The following is a 20,245-nucleotide window of genomic DNA, read 5'->3' as shown; positions in this document are numbered from 1 at the left end:
ATTTATGCACCTGTCTAATTTTGTTATGATGCATATTGCATATTTTCTGTTAATCCAATAAACTTTGTCACTGCTGAAATACTACTGTTTCCATAAAGCTTGTTAAATATTAAAAGGAAGTTGCTAATTTGAAAGCTCAGCCAATGATAAACAAAATTTCAAAGAATTAAGAGGGTTCCCAAACTTTTTAATTTGACTGTATATGCAATCCTTGGGTGACCGCAAACCTAAGGTACTCCTGATATGTGTATATGCATCAGCTAGATCTGATATCCATCAAGATGACTTGACTAATGTTATAATTTAGGGCTCTGGCACACGGGGAGATTAGTCGCCCGCGACAAATCTCCTGTGTCTCGGGCGACTAATCTCCCCCAGATGCCATCCCACCGGCGAAAATGTAAATCGCCGGTGGGATGGCATACACGGCGGCGCAATTTCACTGAAATCGCGCAAGTTTCCTCTCGAGGCAACTTGCCGGCGGGATGGCAATCCGGGGAGATTAGTTGCCCGAGACACAGGAGATTTGTCGCGGGCGACTAATCTCCCCGTGTGCCACAGCCCTTACAATGGTTAAATTGTAAAAAGTATCTAAACAATCTCAGTGATTAAAAAACAAACAGACCCTTTGATCAGGGGTTACATGTAACAGATGTTCATAGTTGCATGTGTTTGCCTTTGAGTCATCTGAAGGCAATCTGAAAAAGCAAAATTTCAGTGCAAGAGTTCTCTCTTTGAATTCTCTCTTTGGTTTTTATGATGTAAAAGAACTCTTTATTTAACTACTGATTTTTTTTTCTACTTTTGTAGATTATTGCTTTGTGATTGCTTCATAAAGCAAAAGATCTACACCCATTATATTTCAAAGCAAGGTTTATTCTTTAAATAACTATATGCAAATATGTGGATATATCCACAAAACCTGCCAGACAGAAGCTCTAAAGGACAAATAAGCTTTATCAATAGACCCCTATGTTCCAAAATCTAGTTACAGCTTTGACAAAGCAGGCCTAATGGACTGATACCAAACCAGTAGTCTTAGGGCTGTGACACACGGGGAGATTAGTTGGCGCGCAAGAAATCTCCCTTGTCACGGGCAACTAATCTCAGCAAATCGTGGCACTGCGTATCACACCTTTATTGCTTTTTGTGGCTCGACACACAATGATATCAATTTAGTGTCCCCTACTGGTGGTTACCAGAATGGTATTGGCTATTCCTACACGTTGGAATATAAACTGTCCTTTATGCATATTAGCTCTCTCATGTTACATAATGTAACTTCTGTATCGGTTACAAGGCAGAGCAGTGTTATGGGGTTGGAAGGTGTGTAGGTTTAAACTTTGAATGCCACTGACCCCCAATCAGCTGACTTTTAGCACATTAATTAATTATTTTGCAGAAAACTTTATCATACCTGAGTAAAGAACCCTACAAGCTTTCTCTGTTTAAGATTGCAGCTGCCATTTAAGCTTGGTCTTCATAGCTTCCTGATTGCAGCTTAGCCTTTATAGCTCAGATTACACATTCCTAAGGGTGGGTGGAGCAGGAGAGAGGAGAAAACTGTGCAGACCCTGGCCCACTGGTTTTTCTGAGAAAGGAATTCAGATACCCTAAGAAAATGTGTTTCTTTTGATAGAGGACTTGATAGTGCAGCATTACTGTAAGTGCTTATGGCTGTATTTGCATAGACCTTTCTGGTAAAGCTTACTTAACTTACATTTCTGCTTTTCATCAAAATGATTTGAGTTTGTATCATGGTAGCGGCAGTTCCAAAGTTACTGGTGGTGGCCCTGCTCCTTAATGTCACGCCCACAAAATATTTTGTACTACATAGGCACGTCATTGGCTGAACTGCAAAAAGACCCTTGTAGCTTCCTCTACATAGCTACTGTGTGTCTCACCCACGGCCAAAGCTAGCAATTTGGAATAGCCAAGCATAGTGGTTGCTTGCCCTATCTCACCTTCCCTCTGCCCTCCGGAAAAACAACACAGAGTTCCAGCGCAAGGCTTGTGCCATTCCAGCAGGCGAGCTGCCCTTATATAGCTTGGCACCAGACGGCGCCCTGCCCCTGCCAGTCAGTTCGGCACAGTGTCACAGGAAGAAGGGGAGGGATCTAGTCACAAATTACGCGTTTCAAATCCGGTCCCCGCTGACAGACTCCTGCTTCAGTGACCAGATACTGGCCGGTACTCTTCTCTGGATCCCTTCTCGCCCTGGTAGGTGGCTCTCCGGGGTGGGTTCTTGGGGTGTGACTGGCAGTAAGGTTGGGGATAGGGGGAGGTATTTGTGGCTTGCTGACAGTATGCGTGCGTATAGCGGGGAAGCTGGGAGCATGGGTCCTGGCGGATTCTGGGCAGCGCTACGAGTATGTTAGGGAAGTATCGGTATGGGTTATACTGGGGCACGGCAGCTAGGTGAATGGAGACCTAGCGGTTCAGTAACGGGGCAGAATTGTGGGGGGCACGGGGCGCTATCCCTGACATGCATGGGAGCAACTTGTTCCGAGTTATAATGGGCAGTGTTCCTGGCTGTACCCGGGCAGTGGTTCAGGGTGCATGGGGCGGTATTACTTGTTGTACCGGGGCAACAGGGCAGATTTATTGGCTGCGTTGTGGTTGAATTGCCGGCTGCATGGAACATGGTTACTGGTTATTAGCGCAGTGTGCGGAGAGCGCTGGTATTTACTGTACCGGGGCAGCAGTGCTTGGCCAGAAGTGTTGGCTGTGCTGGGCAGTAGTTCAGGGTGCGTTGTTATTGGTTGTGCAGGGACCGTTCATAAGTGCAAGGGAAAGTGTTTTTGAATGTACTGGGGCAGTTTAAGATGTATGGAACTTAATTACTTAATGTACAGGGGCATCAGGACAGGGTGCAAGGGGCGATGTTATTGGATATGCTGGAGCAGTAGTGCAGGGTGCACGGGATAGTGGCTTGTGGTGGGGCAGTAGTGCAGGGTGCATGGGATAGTGGCTTGTGGGGCAGTAGTGCAGGGTGCATGGGATAGTGGCTTGTGGGGCAGTAGTGCAGGGTGCACGGGATAGTGGTTTGTGGTGGGGCAGTAGTGCAGGGTGCATGGGATAGTGGCTTGTGGTGGGGCAGTAGTGCAGGGTGCATGGGATAGTGGCTTGTGGTGGGGCAGTAGTGCAGGGTGCATGGGATAGTGGCTTGTGGGGCAGTAGTGCAGGGTGCATGGGATAGTGGCTTGTGGTGGGGCAGTAGTGCAGGGTGCATGGGATAGTGGCTTGTGGTGGGGCAGTAGTGCAGGGTGCATGGGATAGTGGCTTGTGGGGCAGTAGTGCAGGGTGCATGGGATAGTGGCTTGTGGTGGGGCAGTAGTGCAGGGTGCATGGGATAGTGGCTTGTGGTGGGGCAGTAGTGCAGGGTGCATGGGATAGTGGCTTGTGGGGCAGTAGTGCAGGGTGCATGGGATAGTGGCTTGTGGTGGGGCAGTAGTGCAGGGTGCATGGGATAGTGGCTTGTGGGGCAGTAGTGCAGGGTGCACGGGATAGTGGCTGTGGTGGGGCAGTAGTGCAGGGTGCACGGGATAGTGGCTGTGGTGGGGCAGTATTGCAGGGTGCATGGGATAGCGGCTGTGGTGGGGCAGTAGTGCAGGGTGCATGGGATAGTGGCTGTGGTGGGGCAGTAGTGCAGGGTGCATGGGATAGTGGCTGTGGTGGGGCAGTAGTGCAGGGTGCATGGGATAGTGGCTTGTGGTGGGGCAGTAGTGCAGGGTGCATGGGATAGTGGTTTGTGGTGGGGCAGTAGTGCAGGGTGCATGGGATAGTGGTTTGTAGTGGGGCAGTAGTGCAGGGTGCATGGGATAGTGGCTGTGGTGGGGCAGTAGTGCAGGGTGCAGTGTTATTGATGTGCAATGACAGTAGGACAAGGTGCAAGGGGCAGAGGAATTGGCAATGTTATTGTCTGGGCTGGGACAGTAGTGCAGGGGTGCAATAAGCAATCTCATTGGCTGTACCAGGGTTCATGGGGCAGTCTTATTACCTCTCACATTGCACCCTTCCTGCATTATAAAAGGGCAAAGCATGCATTCTGTTTGATTGCTGCCAATGAGTGCCCTAGGGGATTTTCATAATTTGGCATACACTTGGCATCTTGGAATTCATGTGCCAGTCATTATTGCATTGTATACAAATGCAGTCCTGTGCCAGCACTACGGTAAAAAGGTTCTGTGGCTCTTAATGGCTCTTAGACCTTGCAGTGGCACATCACACTGTGAATTTAATGTGAATATTATCACATCCTGAATGTCTGTGTCATGTTAAGTACTTATTTTCATTAGTCAGCAGTTATGTGCAACAATTGCTAACCTGGCAGGCATGGGATTTGGCTCTCAGAAGCCTTTATTATGCCATGAGTTGTATCTATTTGATGCTCAGATCAGAGCTTTTTTGAATTAGCATACTTTTTATATAATCTAACTAGGCTACAGTGTTACGGAAAAATACTGGTGTTACAGGAATAAAATTATTTGTGTATTGTACCCGTTGTGCCCTTTTGGGCTTAGCCTGCCTCAAAATAGATTTTTTAATCAAGTATTGCTAAATATATGCCATGGTCCTGATAGGTGAATCCATTTTTAGTTATGAGAGATTGTGTGTGATATTTTCAGTAGACAGTGTAGGTGTACATACTTTCTATATGCCATCTGTCAACACACAATATACCTAAACTCAGGTAGTGAAATGTGCATAGTTAATTACCTCTGGAGTCAAAATCTTTATTAAGCATTGTCAGTTTCAATATCAAACCTTTAGTTATGGTAGCAATCATCACATTGTTTTGCACAATACAAATACAAATTCTGTGTCTTATTAAAATTCTAAAGAAAGAAATTGAACGATTTAAAGATAATCTAAAGCCAGGTTCAGTTGAGCCTACCTTATAATACAGGTATCGGATTTGTTATGCAGAAACCTGTTATCCAGAAAGCTCTGAATTCTGGAAAGGCCATCTCCTATAAACTCAATTTTAATCAAAGAATTAATCTTTTTTTTAACAATTTAACAGTACCTTGTACTTGATTCTAACTAATTAATTAATACTTATTGGAAGCAAAACAATGCTATCAGGTTTATTTAATATTTACATGTTTTTTTTAGTTCACTTAAAGTATGGAGATCCCCAAGAACAGTGAAAACCCCAGGTCCTGAGCATTTTGGATAACAGGCCCAATACCTCCATATCCATTGCACAGAGAAAGTGTGTACATGTGTCTGCACATTGGCCCTGTGCAAAGTAAATATTTGCCTTCTCTGTATGTTTCTCACCCTTTTCAGGTCATATCTAAGGCCAATGACACGCTTAACATTTCTCTGCTAGCATATTTCAGGAGGCAGGTAAATGCTCAATACCTCTCTGTGCCTGTCAGTCATGTGAATTTAATCACCTCTGTGCCTGCCTGGCTTGACACTTTTCAGAAAATGATTGTGGTGTTAGCATGCAATAGCCAGAAAGGATGGGTGAGAAATTATAAGGGATAGTATGGTCCTGTCCACGTTTATTTAGGTCCATACACATATGAATTGTTTGTTTATGCCCTAAACATGCTAGCATAATAGGGGAGTGCTGGATAACGGAATATAAATACTGGTAATGATACCCATTATTGTTAGTCTAGTACATGTCTCCATATTGGGCACAAAGTTAGTACATACCTGTTGACCTAGGAACCATTGTGCCTGGAAGTGTACCTGGTGTTTTTCCTTACCTAGCGCCCTGCAGCCAATCCCTACATGATTTTCTTAGAACAAATAAGGGAGGGTGGATGCATGTCACTGTGGAAAAGCCTGTGCTGATTATTTATGGTAGCTTTAAGAATTCAGCTGTCCATCTCCACCCTCCCCAATCAAATCCAGGCTGAGTAAGGGGCCTGCCAGCCCCAAGGCAACATTGCCAACATTCCCAAGTGTCAGGCAACTAGAGTAGATTTGTTGTTATATGCAGACATAGCCGTGCCTCTTATTTACAAGAAAGCATGTCTCAACAGTGTTGCTCGTACAGTTCTCCTTGTCACTCAGTCCTGTCTTGGCAGAAGTGCACATTGCTGTTAGATTTGAAAAGATATTTCTGTCCTTTCTTAACATGTATGTATGTATAACTTTATTTATAAAGTGCCACAAGGGTACGCAGTGCTGTACAATCTTACAAAATACAAAATTATACACAGGGAGGACAAGTGTTATAATAAATAAATACAATATATATATATATATATATATATATATATATATATATATATATATATATATATATATATATATATATATATAAATAAATGCACAGGGAATAAGTGCCATGAGGTATGAGACACAGTAGGAAGGAGGTCCCTGCCCCATAGAGCTTACAATCTAAGTGGTTGGGTAACATACAGGCACAAATTGGAAGGTAAGAGTGCACCAGGTATGGGCATTTGCCCTTAAGCAGCAAAATAATGTTTTAGTGCAACAGAAGGTAGCAGCTGAGCTTTTTCTTAAAGAGAGTGGGTGAGTGTTCCCTACGGAGGGATTCAGAGATAGAGTTACAGAGGTAAGGAGCAGCGAGTTTAAAATTGATTGTAGGGGAGAGAGGTGGGAGTCCGGGAGGCCGGTTAGTAGGAGATTGCAGTAATCTAAGCGGGAAAGGATAAGGGCATGTATTAGTGTTTTAGCTGTTACTTGTGAAAGAAAGGGGCGTATCTTAGCAATATTGGTCAAAGATAACCCCAAGGCAGCGTGCAGAATTACCAGGGTTGATGGTCATGCCATCAATAGTAATGGTGAAAGGAGGAGGAGGGCCAGGTATGGGCAGGAAGACCATGAGCTCTGTCTTAGCTAGGTTAAGTTTGAGGTGGCGTCGGTTCATCCTGGAGGAGATAGCCAGAAGTCAGTTACCAATCTGGGTTTGAACATCAGTGGTTAGTGCAGGGGTGTCTAAATATATCTGGATGTCATCTGCATATAAGTGATATTTAAGACCAAAAGAATAAATCCCCCCCCATAACATAATTGCGCCACACTTTTTGTTTTTATGACCCAATGAAATGCCAATGCAAAAGCATTCTTGGGCTGATGCCCCATGGGGCAGATTCTTGGTTTATACACTTCAAAAATCTTACTGTTGTGCCTGTACCTGGGTCTGCCGTGTCAGCCCAGGTGCAAGCACACAAAGCAGAATCCAGTGCAAAACATATTCAATTTTGGCCTGCATTCTCGTTTTTCCACAGGCTGAGAATCTGCCCCATGTGGCATCAATCTAAGCGCTTTTCCCTTAATTCAATGCGTGCTTTGCTAACATTTCCAAACAAGTTGCGCAAGATGGAAATAGTCACAACAAAAAACTGCCTCGTGACATCAGTGCGCTTTGTGAATTTTCTCCATTTTGCATTTTTTCGGTGAAGCAAAACAGGACAGATTCACTCATCACAACTAATTGGCCTTATTATTATGATCTGTTATTTATATATAATAATATATATATTATAATAAATCTAAGCAACTTCCCAAATTTCAGTGGTTTTAAAATTATTTGTAAATGCATTTGCAACTAAAAGCAGTATTTGTTTATTTCTATTTTTTTCTGCATCTTGAAATATTGCAGGTCCTCCAGCTCTGCCACATTGTCTTAAGAGCCAAAACCAGCAGTGCAAATAATATAAACAGCAAGGCCAATAATTTGTTCAGTTACATTTACAAATAGCTTTGAAGCTACATTAGTAATGTTGCGTAGAAAGCAGGTGTCAATTACACTGCTTATTTCTAGCTCACAAGAAGCCAGTAACATATCATTCCACACAGTTCAGACTCTCCTTGTTACAATGCAACAAATAAAGTGAACTATGTAACAAAACATATTATCATCATAATCCTTTATTTATATTTCAAAGTTCGATCAAGAACGAAGAAAGTGGAATCTTAACATAGAATTTGTACATTTTATTTTTAACTGGCCAATAGTGTTGTCCAGTTAAGTTATTCTTGGACAAATTTTTTTGACATATCTCACTACAAACCGTTGTTTGATATTTAAGAGATTTCTACTGGACTGCTGGAAAAATATTAGCTTGTCAGACATGTCACAGCATTACTTAGTGTTACCCATATAAACAGTTATTAAAGGGTGTGGTGGTATAAAGCTAACTGCACAACCTAAGGGTATTTTTCTTGTCTTGTATCCATTGTTCTTATTGTTCTAGTGGTGTTGTTATAATTTGGTATCTATAAATGTGCAATAAAACATATAGGTGTAGGTTGTTTGTCATAATAAATTGTATTTCCCTATATATCTCTTACATTGATGTAGCCAATTGTGACCAAGTGAATCAGTTGAAATTGATAGTCCATTTGTGTGAGGAATATCTGACCCATCAGCTTATGTGCCATTTGGTCGCTTACTGAAAAAAATCACTTTGTGTTTATTCATCTTCATTCTGACTGCACTAAAATAATCAAAGATAATGGCTTATTTGTTTGCCTTTTAGAACATTATACATGTGATTTATGTAGCACTATACTAAACAGTACAATGGCACTCAAATTTAGGTTCATGGTAATTTGAAAAATTTATAATTTTCATTGAAACAGCCAGAAAAGTTTGGAGGATGTGTCCTGTTTCTAAATAGATTATATTTCCATAAAGACAAAACAGTCTAATCTGTATAATATCTTTATTCTTTAAACTTGAAAAGGATCAACTATTATTAACAAGAGATGAGCAGCTTACTTTCAGTTGTAGCATTATTGGGTGGCATTTAGATGAACTCTGCTGCTAGTTTGATGTGGTTCTTTTCTACCCACATTGACTTTTGTAATAGTGGAGCAGATGAAAACTGTAAATTCAAATGCATTTGTCTCATTTAACAGATATGCAACTTTATGGTGGATCTATAGAAGCCAAATCCTTCTATTTGACACTAAATTTACATCTGAGGATTTCTAGACCTTTTCAGGGTACGGCTCAGTATTGTACATCCTCACTAAGCAGGTAATACAGTATATTTAAGTGTGCATAACTCTAAATCTTACAACTCTATGTCCATAAACAGACAGGTGAGATCAAATATTTATTTAAACTTTGCAAGAACATGATTATCTGTTAGGACCTGCCTAGTTTTACATTTTTGAGACCCTTTGTCCCCTTCATGGTTCAGTATGCATACTTTTACCTTGTTCAAACCAGAATAAGCACTCTCAGTACTTGTAAAAACTATGTAAATAGGTGAAAGTCAGAATTTCTTTCAAGACATTTCCACATGTACCACATGTCTCGCAAGATAACAAACATTATTTTACAAATAAATACATTAGGCTGGTACCACATGGGGCTGATTCTCTGCCTGTGGAAAATGCAGGCCAAGAATCAGCCCCACTGCTGTCATCGCCCTCCTACCTTTCCTGCACCCAGAAGCATTGTGTCTGTCTGGGTGTGGGCACATGTGGAGGATATCAGCTGTAAAATACAAACTCTCTGGGTGTTTTGCCAATATCGGCCATGTGTGCCTGCACCTGGACGGAGACAATGCTTCCGGGCGCAGGCAAGGTAGGAGGCTGATGCCAGCGGATGGGCTGATTCTCAGCATTTTTTTTCCGCAGCCCAATAATCAGCCCCATGTGGCATCAGCCTAAGGGCCCTGTTTTATCTCTATGCTCTAACCCTTAATTGTATGTTTTGTAATGCTAGCAGTCTTAGGGGGGCATTTACATTTTTTAGGGCTAAAAGTTGCAAATTTTTTGAGATTTACTGTGCAACAAAACGGCAAACATCCAAATCCAACAATTCGCTGGCTAAAACTTGTCAAGAGTATGTCAAAGTCAATGGCAGATGTCTCTTTCCTTTACCCTGGAGAATCCTTCTTTGCTTGGTTTTCGGATTTTTGACACTTTTACTTTTTGTGCGACAGTTCGAAAAAGTAGAAGTTTCGGTGCAACAATTAAAAAAAAATCACAGTTTTGTGACTTTTTCCCGCACATACTTTTTCAGTTTAGACTTTTTAGTCAATGTCACACATTTGTGGAAATTACTTTATTAAAATTTTTAAAAAGAGACAAATAAAGTTTTAGTATGTCTGCCCCTTAGTCCATCAATTTTAGGTTTAGTCCAAAAAATTTCTTAGCTTACAAGTACTTGAGTACTTAAGGTTAAGAAATAGCACTTTAAGGGAAGGCCACAATATCTTCTTTACGGTAGTGATGAAATGACTGCTAATTTTTTAATCCTTTTCTACTGTAGACAAGTACTTATAAGTTTAGGCCTTTCCTGGTAAAACCTTCTGTATGAGTCATCATTTATATGTTATCTGTATGTTTGATCTATACACTCATCTGTTCTACAGTGGTGCTGAATATGTTGATGCTATATACATATGAAATAATAATACTAACCCAGTAAACTGGGCCTTCTCTCCCTGAGCACTTTCCACTAAATTGGAATTAACAGTGACCTAATCTGACTTTGTCTGCTCTCTCCCTTTGTTGTTAGTGACATATGCACAATGCTTAATTGCCACATGCCACTAGTGAAACAATTTGCAGTGATGGTTTTCTGGTATGGCGAGTTTTTTTTAACCAGTTCTCATCCATTTGTCCCTTGTGGATCAAGTTACATGCACAGTTCACTCTATTTACTTAGGAGTGAAGTTTCGCCTGGGGGAACTTCAACACACTTTGTGCAACTACCTTAGGCAGTAATTTGTGAGGAATATGCTTATTCACTAAAACGCAAATTTATGGCACAGCAAGAGAACGCTGGCAAATTTTCGCCAGAGATTTTTAGCGGCACTATCTTTCAGACAAAATTCTCTAACGTATGCAAGTTAGTCTTAATTGAAATCAGTGGCTATATACAGGACAAATGTGTGCATGTATTAATTATGTTGCTGAATTTGGTGAAAGTGCCCAATTATTTTTCTAAATGTCCACAGAATCAAAAGGAAGACTAACTCTTTTGTCAGTTGCAGTAAGAACAAAGTCAGAAGAAGAAAAAAATATTATTGTTACAGTTACAACAACATTAATAAGCTATTTCTAACAAATTGCAATGTAGGGGTTGAAATTTCTGAGTGCATTAATATCTGGACAAACACTATAGATTTGTTAATGACTTCTATGAACCACAAACAAAGTTAAGATAATATTATTTATTTATAATCATTTGTGCATTAAAAACAAAAAAAAAATTATTGTGGGAGGATGGCAGTCAGCACGTGTGAAATGCACATGTCATTACCGGTACAGGAGGTATAAAAAATATTTTAAGTCAGATATGTTTTACATTTACAACCTATATAAAGAATACCACTTTAAATATGAAAAAAACATATGCAATTTGATGCCGCATATGATGTTTTTGTTGAAATGCAGGATTTTATATCACTGATTCAGTCACTTTGTGAATCTAGTTTCATCAAAGTCAGAATCACTCAAAATAGACTTTGTCGAAAAGGAGAATGAATAGAGAATTTTACCCTTTGATAAGTTACGAAATTTTCACTTTTTCACCTGATGAAAAGATGCGAAAATTCTCAAGTGCTCAAATCTCCTTGGCTTTTTGGTAAATTGGCAAATTCGCTGCAAATTGTATATTTGCCAAATTAGTCATGACAGACTATTTGCAAAATAAAAATTGTGATTTAAATGAGGAAAATGATATCCATCCTCAAGAACAAACATATCACAACTGGTGCTTTCAACTCAAGCTGCAAGAAAACCCAGACAAACAAAAAAAAAAGGATTCTTAAGTTAGGTCGTTAACATACAGTTGCATATTCTTAGCCATATGCAAATAAAAAGTGAAAATACACCAGTAAACCAATTGTCAGTCACTGTATATCAGTCGAACCATAGTGTGTAAAGTGGTAATTACAATCTCACTAGCACAGTAGAGCCCATATTCAAAGCTAGGTGCTAAATTGCACCCATGCAGTTGTCCATAGCAATTAGCAATTCATTTTGTTCTCACTACGATCAGAAAACAGTAGTTGGTCCCTGAATGCCAGCACTGGGTTTTTTTAATTTAACACTTTAACTTCTTTAACACTTCAGATAATAGCCAGTTGGGACATATCTAGTACTAGAAATGAACGTTCATTCCAAGTCACAACAACTGCCACAAGTCACTGCGAACACCTGTGATTATGAATGCTATGCACAGGACAGCGAGACAAAGCAAAAAGCATGGGGGTTTCATTCATTACACTCTGACACACTCTTAAATGAGTCCTTGTGTCTTTTTATGGCCATCTATGGAAAAATCTTATTATCATCATTTATTTATAGATGTATAAGACTGTTGCCTTGGATGTTTATATGTCTAATTATGCACAAATATTGATGCTAATATGGCACACACATCTATACAGAATATACATATAACCCTTATAATAGAGAATTCAATCGCAAAGTGACAGTTCAACCAAACAACAGAAATTTATTAGGAACATTAACAGAGTCAAACATGAACAGCAATCAATATTTATATGTCCTTATAAGGAATAAAATATCATGACATTATTCTAAACACATAATTAATAAGACATATTCAGACAATAGTGCACAGTCTATATCAACATAGTTATGTTCTGGTAAAGTATAGTTTAGGGATCTCTTGGTTCCTCTGGTGCACTCTCAAATGAAGACTTGTTCTGATGTACAGTTCAGACCAATTCACTAACATGGAGAGGATTTGGAATGGTTGGAACTGTCACTACACCTCATAAAATTATATTTTGCTAGACCATGATTGGGCTGTTCAAATAGTTACAATTTACCAATCTTCACCCTCCTCCGGTCAGGTGACCACTTAATTAGCAACTTAGGATATGTGTGTGTTCATTCTCACAGACAGTCTAAATTTAAATGCATAGCCCATGGCTCCTGTTACAGGGATTCACAACAAGACCTGTTATCCAGAATGCTTGGGATCTGGGTTTTTTTCCAGATAAGGGGTCTCCATACTGTGTCTACTAAAAAATAGGGATGCACCGAACCCACCCTGACGGATTCTGCCGAATCCTGAACCGAATCTTGGAATCCCGAACTGATCGGAAAGGGCTAAAAGTTGCCGCGCACAGAGTGCACTGCGAAAAATTTGCTCCCCTAAAATTTAACCCTTTCCAAATGCCAATTAGGATATGCTAATTTATGCTAATTAGGATTCGGTTTGGCCGAAACCAAATCCATCAAAAAAAGGGTGGATTCGGTGCATCCCTACTAAAAAACCTTTTAAAAATTAACCCAGTAAGATTGTTTTATCTCCCATAAGGATTAATTATATCTTAATTGGCATCAAATACACAAGGTACTGTTATATTACTAAAGAGAAAGGGAAATCATTTTAAAAAATGTAATTTTTAGCTTATAATGAAGTCTGTGGGAGATTAATTTTCTGGATAATGGGTTTCCAGATAATGGATCCCATACCTGTATAATGCCAGCAAGTTATCCAGTGCTTTACTTGTGCTGAAAGTAATATGCAGAAACAACTCATTTTATTTTTCTTTGATTGTGGCAAAAACACAGGAAAGGTTTGATTATGCTATTATGAACACTAAGGGGCTGATTTACTAAGACACGATTTCGAATCCGAATTGGAAAAATTCCGATTGGAAACGAACATTTTGCGACTTTTTCGGTAATTTTGCGATTTTTTCGGCGTCTTTACGATTTTTGCAAACGTGAGTTTTTCGTAGCCATTACGAAAGTTGCGCAAAGTCGCGATTTTTTCATAGCGTTAACACTTGCGCGCAAAGTCACGCCTTTTTCGTAGCGTTAAAACTTAAAAGGCGCGACGTTTCGCGCAAGTTTTAACGCTACGAAAAAATCGCGACTTTGCGCAACTTTCGTAATGGCTACGAAAAACTCGCGTTTTTACGCATAAATCGTAAAGACGCCAAAAAAATCGCAAAAGATACGAAAAAATCGCAAAAGATACGAAAAAATCGCAAAATTACCGATCATTACGAAAAAAACGCAATCGGACGCTTTCGGCCCGTTCGTGGGTTAGTAAATGTGCCCCTAAGGGGGTGATTTATCAACATTCAAATGCAATTTTCCAAATACGAATTCTGGTTTCCAAAACACAAAAAAATCCGAAAAACTTGAATGTGCAACTTCAACATCTAGAAGTTAATGGGAGCTGTCCTAGACAAAATTTATGCGGTTTTTCAATATTGGAACTTTTTCAGATTTTTTGGAGAGTTTGTAGACCTATTGAAAATTATGGGTAGAATATGAATTTCAATGCATTTGAGTATTTTTTCATGGTTTAATTTGAAGTTTTTTATATTCACATTTTTTAATTAATAAGCACTTATTTGAGTTAGGTAAAATTTGGGTTTTATTTGAATAAAAAAAAATGCGAATTTGAAAACTGATAAATAAGCTTCCCTGTGTGGAACAGTGTACAAAGTGCAAAAAACATGTCAGTTTATGCAAGTTCCTCGCAGTCTAACCCATTGCCTGTAAACAAGGCTTTGTGTCTTTGGCTAATGTCAGACCAGGCGTATGGCGTATTTTTTCGCAAGCTGAAAGCATTCGGGTGCAGGCACAGGTAGAAGGCGTATGGCAGTATTTTTGGCAAGCGTTTTTCAGCTTGCCGGAAATATATTCTATGAAAAAGTGTTACATAGAAGACAAGTAATTTGCAGAAATAACTAATATTTTTAGCCTTGTCAAAAAAACAGGGAAAAGGTTGATTAGGTGATTATCGACGCTGAACAGTAGGGAACAGTGTGCAAAGTGCTGAAAACATGGCAGTTTGTGCTCGTTCCATGCATTGCAAACCTGTTAGTTGGGATCAAGTACAAGGTACTGTTTTATTTTTACAGAGAAAAGGAAATCATTTTTAGAAATTTTGATTATTGGATTAAAGTGGAGTCTATGGGAGATGGCCTTCTTGTAATTCGGAGTTTTATGGATAATGAGTTTCCATAAAGCTATATATATGAATCTAATGTATCTAATTTACTCAGCACACCACTATACAGCAAATAAGCATTCATATAAGCTGAAATATATACACACACACAACACTTTGCATTCCATAATCTGGTAGCATTGCAAGAGTTTTTTAAGAGTTTTTAAGAATTTCAGTGATTGTTCCTTGTGGAGGGAATCTGAGAAGCAAAACAGAAAGGCAGGGAAAGGTGGGAGTCAGTAATGAAAGTGGGTGGTGTGGAAAAAAGAGGCAGCGACCCTAGAATGTATGCAGTGATTACTAATTGCTTAGGCAGCTCAGACTTATTATATGAGTCTAGTGTTAAAAGCAGTGACAAATTATATAAACCTAGGGGCTGATTTACTTACCCACGAACGGGTCGAATGGAGTCCGATTGCGTTTTTTTCGTAATGATCGGTACTTTGCGATTTTTTCGTATGTTTTGCGATTTTTTCGGATTCTTTACGAATTTTTCGGATCCAATACGATTTTTGCGTAAAAACGCGAGTTTTCCTATCCATTACGAAAGTTGCGTAAAAAGTTGCACATTTTGCGTAGCGTTAAAACTTATGCGAAAAGTTGCGCATTTTTCGTAGCGTTAAGTTTTAACGCTACGAAAAATGCGCAACTTTTCGCATAAGTTTTAACGCTACGCAAAATGCGCAACTTTTTTACGCAACTTTCGTAATGGATACGAAAAACTCGCGTTTTTACGCAAAAATCGTATTGGTAACGAAAAATTCGTACAGAATCCGAAAAAATCGCAAAACATACGAAAAAGTCGCAAAATGTTCGTTTTCAAGTCGGAACTTTTCCAATTCGGGTCGGATTCGTGGGTTAGTAAATCAGCCCCCTAGAGTAATTTTACCTAACAGTCTGTCTGTTTATGGTTTTGGGAAACAAATAGAGGGGAAATTTGCCTCCACAAGTATGGCCCCATTAGGAAACAAGATAACTTGTTACTACTATATGTACTAAATTGTTTTGATTCACCACACATGGCACAAACACAGCTATATTTTGGAGGCTTGTACATGTGAGCTAAATAAAGTTTTTAAACTTTTTATTAAAGTTTAAAAAGTAATGTTTAGCAGTGAGATTTAGCCTTACTAGGATTAATGGAATTCCGTTGACAATTTAATTGATGAAATGTTTCTCTTCAGTTATTAGTCATGAGCTGACAAAGAAATGTGTGTTCACAGTTCACTTTGGATAAGAGAAATGCAAATTCATTTTAGCAGAAACAGTTAATTTGATTCAACAAAGAACCTTTATTGGAAGCCCAGCCACATGCTATGGAAAGGATCCAACAGGATGGTGAAGGGCATCTTTCATAGTCAGTCTGCAACATTATAACACAAATGGATTGAAAAATGTTTGTAATTTGTAGATTTGTAAATTGTTGGAAAAAACTATAAAAACGTATATGTTGGCACAATTACTCATTGTGCTTGTGTAGAAGTACATATATAGCAGTACTGATATAGTTTTATGTTTCTTGCTTTTCCTGCAGTTTTTAAGTGTTTTATGAGCAAGAGTCTAGCAGTTCTTTATAAGAGTCTAGCAGTTCTTTTTAGTCCTTTTTTCTTTCTGGGACACTTCCCCAATGCTTGCTTTCCATTCTAATTATTATGAATCACTGTGAGTGTGGCGTTTTTACATGTCTTTTTGCATGATATATTCAGATTTACCATCCAGCAAAAATGTTTAAGTAAAAGGTCTAAATCTTTAAATAAAGGAAATATTGGTATGATGATATATATGCTATAATTGTGGTCTATAGTGTGTTTATCTTCCTTCTGGCTGTGTTTCACAATGTTATATGTATACGGCATAATAAATATAACATATAGGGAACATTCACTCTATTGTAAAATATTAAAATATGCAAAGTCACCCAGAAGTTCTACCACCAAATTAAAGCTCAAGCCCAGAGTCTGAATGTTTTTTGCATCACGAAGCTTCAGGGAGATTTCCTCTTTATTATAATTTTGTTAATTAAAAAAATAAGCAAACATTTGTTGGTTGCATAATTTGCCCCCTGTGTGTTAGTATTTTAGAGAATGAGTTTTTATTGCATTTAAAGCTGAAATCAAGTGACTGCACAAAAATGGTACACACACATTCTTTCCCAAAAAGACCTCAGCCACAAATGTAAATGCCACAGCGATTCAATAAAAACTTGATAGAAAGGAAACAGAAGCAGAACTTTATGCAAACTGTGTTTATTGACACGTATAAAGGGTTTAGTGTGAGGCTCAAAGATAAATAGGTAAATCTGCCTAAAAGAATTGAGCAAAATCATTCCTGAAATAAACAAAATTTGGAAAAGTCAGAGGTTGGTGAATGCTGTTCAAGGCCCTGTACAGTAAAGGTGGCCCTACACATCAAGATCTGCTCATTTGGTGGATCTTCTCCCAGTATACTCACCTACCCACCTAAGGTTGGCGATATTGGGCTAATTCGATTGTTTGGCCCTAGGCCAAATGGTAGGTAAATGGCCCGTTGGACTGAGGACAAACCAATGAGGTCCCTGATCCGATGGAAAAATCAAACCTGTCCAATAAAGATCTGGACAATTTTAGGCCAGATATCGATTGATATCTTGGGTGCCCCATACATGGGCAAATAAGCTGCCGAAACGGTCTGAAGGACCCAAATCGGCATCTGAAATCTACCATGTATGGTCACTTTAAGGGCTACCGTATCCTATATTAATCCAAAACTGGCATGATGGTGAGTTGTTTTGGCAAAAAGGGGTTGTGAGTTAATACAATTGCCCTTTCATTTTTGCTTAACTTTAATTATTATTTAAGTATCCCACCAGAAAAACCAGCTTAAACAGATAAACTCAAACTACTCAAGTGCTTGTTTTTTTTAATATGTTTTAATAACTCTTTCCCATTGTAGCAGTAAGTTACTGAGTGCTGATGCCAGGAGACTGGTTCAGTAAACTTTCTGTTTTTGTTGGCTTCTGTTTCTATTTTAAAGTGGTTTTGCTGGCAGCCTTACTATATAATCTCCAAAAGCATTTTACTGGTTTTGTGCCTTTAATAAATAAAATATGTAACCTTTTTAGAGCATTCCTAGTTAACTTGTGCATACTATTTAGAAGGGTGTGGTTGTGTGGTTTAATTGGCTTTATAATATCTTCAAAGCAGCTCAATTTATTGATCTTTCTGTATGAAGGGAGTTGCACAGAGGCTTATTCTTGCCATTAGCTGGATTAGGACAAAAGCCCGTGGTCATGTACACTAAGGATTCGCCTGCCAGTCTAATGGTGCTTTGAGCAGATGGTAGACCAGTAAGGAGCTGCGTTCTGTTTAAAATGAGAAAGGGGCATGGGGGCTTTGCAGGTTCAGAAAAAAATGCTTAGTACACAAAGGAAAGCCTAGGTTTTATGTCTGGTTAAAGGGAGGTGTGAAGTGTAGTATTCCCTTGTGCCTTCCATCTAATTAACTGTAATATGTGCTGCAAGTATATTGCCATTATGCGCAAGAAAAAAAAAAACAACTGCTTTCCATGTGGTGTTTTAATGCATAGTAGTGTTCATGTGTTTTTGCATGTTGTGCTTATTAATAGTAAATGAAAACAATGGTCTATTTGTGAAATTAAGAATCTTTTCCCTTAATTGTCTATGTTAGACAGCTGCTAAGTTGGCTAAGGCCCCCCTTATTGACTGCATTTGCAACAGGCCAACTCAGCAGCAAGGAGAAAGTGTACAGTATTTTTTAGAACAACCACACTGACCAGTCAAAACTGCCTCTCTATGATACTTATAGAAAAGCTAAAGCTATAGCTACATTTTGCTTTTTGTTATATTAAATATTTAATCATATTTAATTATACCAAAAATTTTAAATACAAATGCTGTTTTTCCTGTGAATTATTTTGCATAATCACTGTGCAGCTGTAGAATATCATGTATTTGTTAATACATTTTGTATAAGTACTATTGTCAAACAGTTCTGTGCTCTGCGCCTTGCACTAGATTGCTTGACTGTAGGGTGGACATCCCTGCCTTAGCTAGAAGTACAGTCATAAGTAATATATATGTAGGTTATGACTCTGATGTGACTTCTAATATCCATATATTTTACAAAAGGAGGTTTTTTATTTTATATATTAGTGTTGATAATACACAAGTTGCAGGGAGTTATGTGACACAAATAATCACTAATCATCAGCTGTAACCAATTATATAACTAAGCACCATTTATAAGTATATAATTTACCTGATATTAATGATTCTTATGTATTATAATGGTATATTGCACAAGAGCCATGAATATCCTGAAAATTGTTTCCTTATAAATGGTACTTAGTGATGTCATCAGTTATAAACGGTGCTTAGTTATGTAATTTCTGTCACATGACTTACTAAAACGTATGTTTTATAATAATGTACCCCTGCTGTAAAATATGTGGACATTAGAAGTCACAGAGGAGTTTCATGACCAGTATAAAAGCACAAGGCCAAAGTGGGTACATTATTTACTATTAAGAAAAATGTTGCTCTGCTGTCTGTAAAACATAACTATAAAAATATGTATTATACAGTAAAAATAATACAAAGTATAGGATATCTAAATTATAAAATGCTATTTAATCCCCTATTTCTGCTAAATGTGATCCTCCTTTGGTACTATGTATCCAGTGGTGGAATTTGTCCCTCAGGCATTTTTATGTGATTCAGAAACATATTTGTAACCTTTATTTTCTGTTACTAAAGAGAAGACCAATAAGCACATTGGGATAATAATGGATAGCAAGCTAACTAGCATTTAATTACTAAGAAATGTTAAGTGATAACTATGATAACATTTTTATGCTATACTTAGATGTCCATGTGTTAAAAACACATGCTTATTATGTTTTAATCCTAGTTTATATTTAAAGACACTGTAACCTTAAATTGAATGCCTTAAAGCAGGGGTGTCAAACTCAATCACATAAGGGGGCCGAAATCTAAAACACAGGCTAAGTCGCGGGCCACATTTTTTATTAATATACTTAGTAAGATACTAAGGGGTATATTTATCACAATGTGTAAAAAGTGGAGTAAGACATTACCAGTGATGTTGCTCATAGCAGCCAATAGATGCTTTGCTACTGTTGAAATCTGATTACTGATTGGATGCCTTGGGCAACATTACTGGTAATGCTTCACTCTACTTTTTACACAGCATGATAAATATACCCCTTAGTCTTAGTTACTATGTGAGGAAAATGAAAATTGCTCAGGCTGGATGGTCAGACACACTCACCAAGGGCCACATAAAACAGCCAGGTGGGCCGGATTTGGCCCCCGGGCCTTGT

General features: G+C 38.7%; 1 protein-coding gene across 6 annotated transcripts in view; it reads left to right on the top strand.

Moving 5' to 3' along the window:
- The first annotated feature begins 1,893 nt into the window (after nucleotides 1-1,893).
- syne3 (spectrin repeat containing, nuclear envelope family member 3) overlaps nucleotides 1,894-20,245 on the top strand; it is a 64,331-nt gene continuing 45,979 nt past the window's right edge. For 4 of the 6 annotated variants that reach the window (XM_031890681.1, XM_031890680.1, XM_031890679.1 and 1 more), the window contains exons 1-2: nucleotides 1,894-2,220; nucleotides 8,857-8,977. The gene's annotated coding sequence lies outside the window, so the exon portion shown is untranslated. The remainder of the gene's footprint in view (nucleotides 2,221-8,856; nucleotides 8,978-20,245) is intronic. The other 2 variants (XM_031890678.1, XM_004917083.3) reach the window with 2 other exon arrangements.

This window comes from Xenopus tropicalis, chromosome 8 (assembly GCF_000004195.4).
Source record: "Xenopus tropicalis strain Nigerian chromosome 8, UCB_Xtro_10.0, whole genome shotgun sequence".
Classification (NCBI taxonomy): Eukaryota; Metazoa; Chordata; class Amphibia; order Anura; family Pipidae; genus Xenopus; species Xenopus tropicalis.
The sequence above is the reverse complement of the archived record's forward strand: the minus strand, read 5'-3'. Positions and strand labels throughout refer to the sequence as shown.